Below are 7,533 nucleotides of genomic sequence, written 5' to 3' on the forward strand. Positions count from 1 at the left end.
CAGCGTTTAATTAACAGAATTCTCCTTGAGCATGCCTATGAATGCACATGAAAGGGAGGAAATTCAGCTTGCTGCTGGAAATCCATTTGACAATATGAAACAGCGGCGACACTGAAGTGTCTTACATTCCACCACACACAGTGTGGCCGTGTGTGGTTAATTGAAACATGTTTGACTGAGAGGAAGGAGAGAAAGAGGAGAATAAGTAAGGAGACAGCAAACACAGGTGTGGCGTTTTATCTGTTGGGGAGGTGAGGGGTAATCACGGCAAATTTTAATCAGTTTAGATCAATTATTCATGGTCAGGGGCCTAGCGAGCTGATTTCTAAAATGCCCCTTCTCTCTCTCTCTCTGACAGCCCTGTATGAATTATTCAGACTGCATTTACACAAAGAACTCCATCTCTGATACCTGATCAGTCAGTTAGAAACATTATGCAACAGGGAATGTCAATTAGAAATGGGGAAATGGGTCTCCTGGTATGTGCACAGTAAAAAAGGAAAACAAAGCCACTCAAGGAGAAGTGAGAGGATAACACACACACCATGAAAGTCTTGAATAACCCCAAAACTCATGGTCTCGGGAGATTATTATTCATCGAGAGAGGAGTTCTCAGCTGTAATGGGTTCAACCAATGTCAAGCTGGTCCTTGCACTGTTTGTCCACTTTTTATCCATCACTTTATCTATTCACTAAGTGAACTCTGCGTCAGCCCACGAACTCAACCCGGCTCCATGTTCAAGCTTTAATTATTTCCCTTGCAACTCGCTCCTCCTACTCCCTCCAAAACACTTCTTTTGACCATTGCTGCTCATTCAGAATGATGCTGCTGCCTCATTTTCATCCTCACCAAATCACCCTCGTCCCTTCCTGTTGCAGTTCATTCACTGGCTGCCGCAGGCTGTTTGTAGTTAGATTAAAAACCTGGTGCTGGTCTAAATCCCACACTCCCTTACCTCAAGGCCAGGGCTATATGCACCGGCCGCTGCCAGCCATTTAGCTTTCCTTTCCCTGGTTGTTTTTCCACATGGTCAATCTCTTCCCTGCTGGGTCCCAGAAGGTGGAATGACCTTCCCTCTCTGGTCTAAAAAGCAGAGTCACACCCTGTTGTTGATCATTTACTGAAAACTTGTGTTTTTAAGCATCTCCATATCCCCACAGAATCATTTTTCAGTTCAAATAACTGCTTTTATCTTACTTCTTAGCTCTTATTTTGTCTGCCTCCCTCCTCCCCGAAGATACTCTCACAGTACCTTAGCTCTTACAGTACTGTCAGGGCACACTGGCACTGATTTTTGCTTTCATTGTAATGGTTGTGACTAAGGAATTTTGTTCTGGATGACATTTTCTGCCAAATGCTTCAGTTTTTAGTGAAGAGAAAACTACACTACTGTAATACTAGAAGCTCTGTGAGGCTGTGAGCTAAACGTTAATACTAGTGTGGGCAGATGCTCATGATGACAACATGCTGATGTTAAGCACATATAATATATACCATGTCAGCCCCTTCTCATTTCCAGGGCGTCAAATACTGCCGCTTTGTCATGCCCCTCAGTGTGTGATATCAATGTCAAAGAAAGCCTTCATCATGTTAATGAGAAGCAGGTAGCTCGTAGATGGGTTAAATAAAACCGGACTTTTCAGCCAGGAGACCACAGTCCATGTCCAGTGTGAAACCAAAAGTCAATGCTCTTTTAATATTACGTTAGACAATGTACATACTAGGGCCGTAACGGTACATGCATTTGTGTCGAACTGTTCGGTACGTGACTTTCGGTTCGGGTAAAATACGAAGATGGAAATAAACAAGTGGACAAGACAAAAGCAGTGTGCCGACACTGCAGAACAGCGGTCGGGTATGTACGTGGAAACACGTCTAACATGCTAACGCATCTAAAGCAACACCACCCGAGTTTGAACGATAACTGGCACAACTAGAAAAAGCAATCTGGTGCAAACTACGATATCGTCGTCGTTTAAAAAGAAAGAGCGTTTCCCTGACCATTGCACTAAAGAAATAACCAATGCCATTGGAGTTGAGTAAAATTGTTTAAGCTGCACTTTAGATATAACCATGTTTTGTTTACTGCACTTTAACAAAGTGGGAAAGCTAAGTAAGTTCCTAGTGAAACTGAATCTGAGCAGGCTTTAAAGCTGACCAGCTGCACTATACTTTTTATTTTAATTGAATAAAACTGTTAAAGCAGAAATGTATATTTATATTTTTCATTCAAAAAATGTGTTAAAAAAACAGCAGGATTTTATTTTTCACTTTTATATTTCTATTTTCATTCAAACAATGTAAAAAAGCAGGATTTTATATATTTGTTTCATTCAAAAATTGTGTAAAAAAGAGTTAACTGCTGTGGTGGTACGTTTTAATAAGGTTACCAATAAGTAAAAGATATTTAATAGTTGTCTATTTTTTTCATTACTGTACCGAAAAAAAAATGAACCGTGACTTGTGTACCGAGGTACGTACCAAACTGTGATTTTTGTGTACCGTTACACCCCTGGTACATACGGTTGTTGTGCACTGATGTTAGTCACGTGACGTATTTACAGCATGTTATGTTCTTATTTCAACCCCAAACAGGATCTACTTTTAAACCTAAGTAGTTTTGTTGCCTAAACCTAACCACAACAATTTTACAGCACTGACTATGTGTTACAGCGTGTTTCAGCTCTGTGGACTTCGCATTGCTATGAGACACAGAGGGGGAATGACAAATTGTCAGTATTTGAGAACCCTGGGTGAGAACATGCTGACCATGTTTACCATCTTAATTAGGAGTGTTAGCATGCATTTGCTAATTAGCCCTAAACACAAAGGACATCTGAGGCTGGTGTCATAAGCTTTGCAGGTATAAATTCATCATTCATCATAACAAAAGTCATGATAATTCACACATAAACATAAAACCAAAATTGATAGGCAAAAATAAGCCTCGGCTTTAGCCTATTCCTTTTTCGGATACAGAGTTTGTTAAATTTTGTTGTGAGAAAATGTGTAGCGCAAACATGTATGTAAATGTTTTGTCAGTTGATTGCACACAATTTAAGTATTGTTTATTGTAACCAAAATAAACTATTCATTCATTCATTCATTCATTCAAATCTTTAATGGCAACTCACCCAAAAGTTGTTGAGACATTTAACTCAAAAACAATTGTCTATTTCATGGTGGTGGTATAGAAGAAGTCAAGGGATCACCAAGATCAGTAGTATGCATTTTCTGGAAACCATAAATGTCAGTACCAAATGTTGTGACACCCAGTAGGTGCTGAGTCATTTCACAGATTAAGTGAAAGACTTGGAAGATTTGGTGGTACTAGAAAAAAGGTCCAAGTATTGCCAAAGTCAGTGGATTTATTGTCTGGGGGACCTTGGACATCTGCACCAAATTTTATGGAAATCCATCTCATAGCTGTCAAGACATTTCATGAAAAAGAAAAATAGATGTTGGGTGGTGCTAAATTAAAAGTCAGGGGGTTACCAAAGTCATAAGGATTTATCTCTGGGTACCTTGGATATGTGTACTAAATTTCATGGGAATCCATCCAATAATTGTTGACATATCTAAGTGGGACCCAAAGTGGTAACCTGACGCGCCAGATGGTTTGTTACAAAGAACCATCTGAAAAGTCGACACTGGAAATTGGAAAAGGGCAGGCACTTTCACAAATACTTGGCAGGGTATTGAATGAACCATTTGTCGTCCATCATGGGCCAGCTGGGAGAATGGCAAAAACATCTTTTCCACTGAGAGCACCATCAGTTCTTTGCTCCTCTTTTAAAGGAGGAAAGACTCTTCATTTCCAATATACAGTAACCTATGAAGGAGCTACCATTGTTTTATATGAACAGTTGCCCTTCCATGTTCTGTTGTCACCATGGACAGTACAGATGACTGACTTAACAGCTCCCCCAAAGTGAAGCCAAAACATCCAGATCGCCCCCTGGTGGCTGGCTGCAGTATAGGTCATAAATCCTGCCCCCTCCATGTTAGTGGATAGGACATGAGCCAACTAAGTTATCAAAGTACATGTCAAATAAAATTTTCCAAAGATGGTTTCTGTCATTTTAGGTACTTCTAATAACAATGTTGTATGTACAAGTGTTCATTTTTCCTGTAAGTTTGGTTTTATTATTTGATGCTATAAAAAAGGGGAGTTGACGTTGGGAACGGCACAGGCTCTGGCTCCAAATGACGTTAACAGTGCAAGATTGCAGTGACTGTATCTGGGATATTTTGCCTTCGTTTTTGTATAATAGGAGGAAGTGGAGACATGTCTATCTTCATATACAGTCAATGGTTGTCACACACACCTAAACCATGTCCATAGCTGCAAGTAGCTATTCACAGGACGCTGATTGGCCTGAACCACTGGTAGTGCAGACACAAACATATTAAGCCTGACAAAATGACTGTTCGTGTGATTTCATGATCTCACCATTCTGGTTTAATCTTGGGATATCATGAGAATCCAGCTGCCGTGCAACATAACCAAAGTGGTCGACTAATTGACCAACTGACCAACCTTCAGACTGACATTGCTAAAAAAAAAGCCCATCAAAACCTAAAGTGAACACTACAGTCATCATATATGCTGATTCAGTACATGACTTCTGAGGACATGCTGCCCCCAAAGTCAGTCTGAGAACTTACTAGTACAAGGACAGAGGAGGTAGAGGGATGAGTGTACAGGAGAGAAGGGGTGGTCAGGCAGAGAGAGGCAGACAAATAGACAGCAGAGAAATGAGAAAGTGTAATTCTTGCCCAGCACAATTTATCATGCCGTACCTGACAGCCACCAACCATAAGTCACCAAATAATCACTCTCAATAATTCAGAGGGATCTCTAGTGTCCTCCCTTCCCCTCTGCCTGCCCTTGTAACGCATTCCCATGACACGAGGTCAAACCACATGCCCATTGACACTCTTCTTAAATGCAGTTTGACCAGACCAGGTTTGACTCGACTGACTGTATCGCTGCGGTGCATGACAACAGGTTAGTAGGAGGGGTGGAGGGAAGGGCAGGACGTGTTGTTCATTCCTCGCAGTGTTTCTTAGCAATCCTGCATCTCACTGGCTGGACTAAGAGGCTATCACAATTGACATCTCCATGGGAACATCCCACTGCATCACTAATGCACAATTCACTGCTGTTTCCTTGCATTCCAATAATATCTTCCTGTACTGTGGAGACACTCAGAATCAGCCAATACTGTGTTCTGCTTTTGAATCCTGGATTTCCACCTTTGCAGTTTAATAGAGATAAGACCACAGATCAATGCTAATTTTGTCAGTGGATAGGAATTCTGTCGGATGAAAAGATATCACAGACAAGGGTGTAAATGTTACGTATGGGTGATATTAGAAATACAAACTCCTCAATACATAATGCCAGGTCAAACAATACATGAGTGAAAGATGTGAGGGATACGTGAATGCAGGAACTGAGGGACTTGATCATGACTGAAAGAAATTATGAGGCAGATAAATGTATCATCTTTCCAACAGCATGTGTCTTAGTTGGGAAAGCTGGCCGGTCCATTCATCCTCGTCATGTTGCTGTCAAAGCCCCGCTGTAGACGAGTGATGACCACCCTTGTCAGACCAAGCGCTGTCTGTCTCCCCCTGAATGATAGAAATGTAGAGTGTGTCTGTACTGAAGGACGGATCAATTTCTTTCACTCTGTCCTCTACATCTCCGTGCTTTCCCTTGTCATACCTTGAAAATCACAGTAATCTCTTCTCCCCTGAAATAGAAGATTTGGATGTTTTTTTTCCATCACTATCTGAATCTTAATCCACACCTTTCATACATTGGGAAGATTTTCACTTTGACATCTGTCCCTGCTGTGTGTCACTTCTCGACCTTTCCTCTGCGTTTGTGTCCATCATCTCTTTTGTCTGTGACTGCTGGCTTGGGTGATCATGTGTGCGGCCTGTGTTTATTTCGCAGCGTGGCACAGGAGGGGATCGCCACCGACTTGGGGATGCTCTGAAAATGTCATTGTTTGGTTGTGCTCTGCTTTCTGACGCAGTTTATACAGCAGCGATGATTTTTCCTCCCCAGAGTGGCCTCCTGCTTTGTCTGCCTAGAATCAGGAACGGTAAATAAGTGGTAATGGGAGTGAATGGGAGGGGAAGTCAGCCAACGTCTTTCTGTCATCACTTTAGAAGGTTGCGACCCTAAAGCACGGTGGCACAGAGCTGCTAAATTATTCAGGCTGTGTCTCAAGCCCCGATCTCTGGAGAAGACGGGCCTGTGATTGCTTGGAGCGGACTGACTGACATTTGCACATGAAAATCGCCTCTGTTTCCCCCAAACACCCGTTCTGCTCAAAGGAAACATTAGAGGGACCCTGGTTCTGTGTGATGGGGGCTCTGGGTTGTGGTGAGTAACTCTGAGTTGTGGGAGGGTTGGGAGAGGAAGCATTGCTTTTTAGACGTGCGGCTGAGCAGTGAGCAATCAAACTCACTCAACTCCTGAAGAAACAAACTAGAAGAAAAGTTCTACCCTGTGTTGAAATTGCAGTTTAGGGTAAATGAAAATCTTGAAAGTGTCAATATAATGAGCATAAACGCAGCTTGAAAATTGGAGTGGCAGAGCAGGACCTAAGGGACTAGCTGACTCATAAATCATCTTTCTGAGTGGGGTCAAGGGCCATTTGACTGAGACATGAGCAGAAATGTGATTTTAGTTATGGGAATATTTTCTCACCAATAATGCAATAACACATTGTGCATATCCCAGCATACTTATTGATTAAATGCCAGCATTTTGTGTACATAGAAATTCCAGATGGGTGAGATTAATGCAAAAAAAAAAAAAGAAAAGAATCAATGCGTTCCAAAATGTTTTTGCATGCTATGTCAGTGTGAGGTTGAAAATCTCTGTATGATGCATTGCAATGTACGAGGTTTATTCGTGCTGCAAGGCCTGCAAAGAGCATAACTATTCTGTAATTGCAAATTGAAGTTTGTTTCATTCTAATTTATTATAATAAATCTTCAGTAGATTGTTACAGAAACAGTCTATACAATTCAAGTTGTTAACTGTTATTTGGCCAATTAAAGCTGGAGAGCTTTGATTAATCAGACTCCTTCCAGAGTGCAGTTAAAGTGAGCGAGCAGGAGAGAGTGTGTGTGTGCGAGGGAGGAGAGTGAGAACATCCCTCTGTATGCTGGACCATGTCTCTGAGCTGAAGGCGAGCGGAGCTGGGGTGAGGGGTGGGAGGAGGTGAGGGTGGGGGTGGGGAGGTGCAAGGGATAACTGGCCCTGCTGGGAGGGAGGGAGGAGGAGGAGAACACAGCTAAAGTGAGAGAGGGTGGGAGAAAGGGAGAGGGAGAGGGTGGAGCATCAGACAGATGACAAATTGTGATTAATAAATGTGGTTCAGGACAGCAGTGTGGAGGGTTGTTATTAATAGAGAGAATTAGAGTGGCTGTGCAACTCAATCTGCACACTGTCACTCTGCATCAGGCCCCATAATCAGAGTCTAATGAAACAGCACAGCACCAGG

Source organism: Epinephelus fuscoguttatus, linkage group LG7 (assembly GCF_011397635.1).
Source record: "Epinephelus fuscoguttatus linkage group LG7, E.fuscoguttatus.final_Chr_v1".
NCBI lineage: Eukaryota > Metazoa > Chordata > Actinopteri > Perciformes > Serranidae > Epinephelus > Epinephelus fuscoguttatus.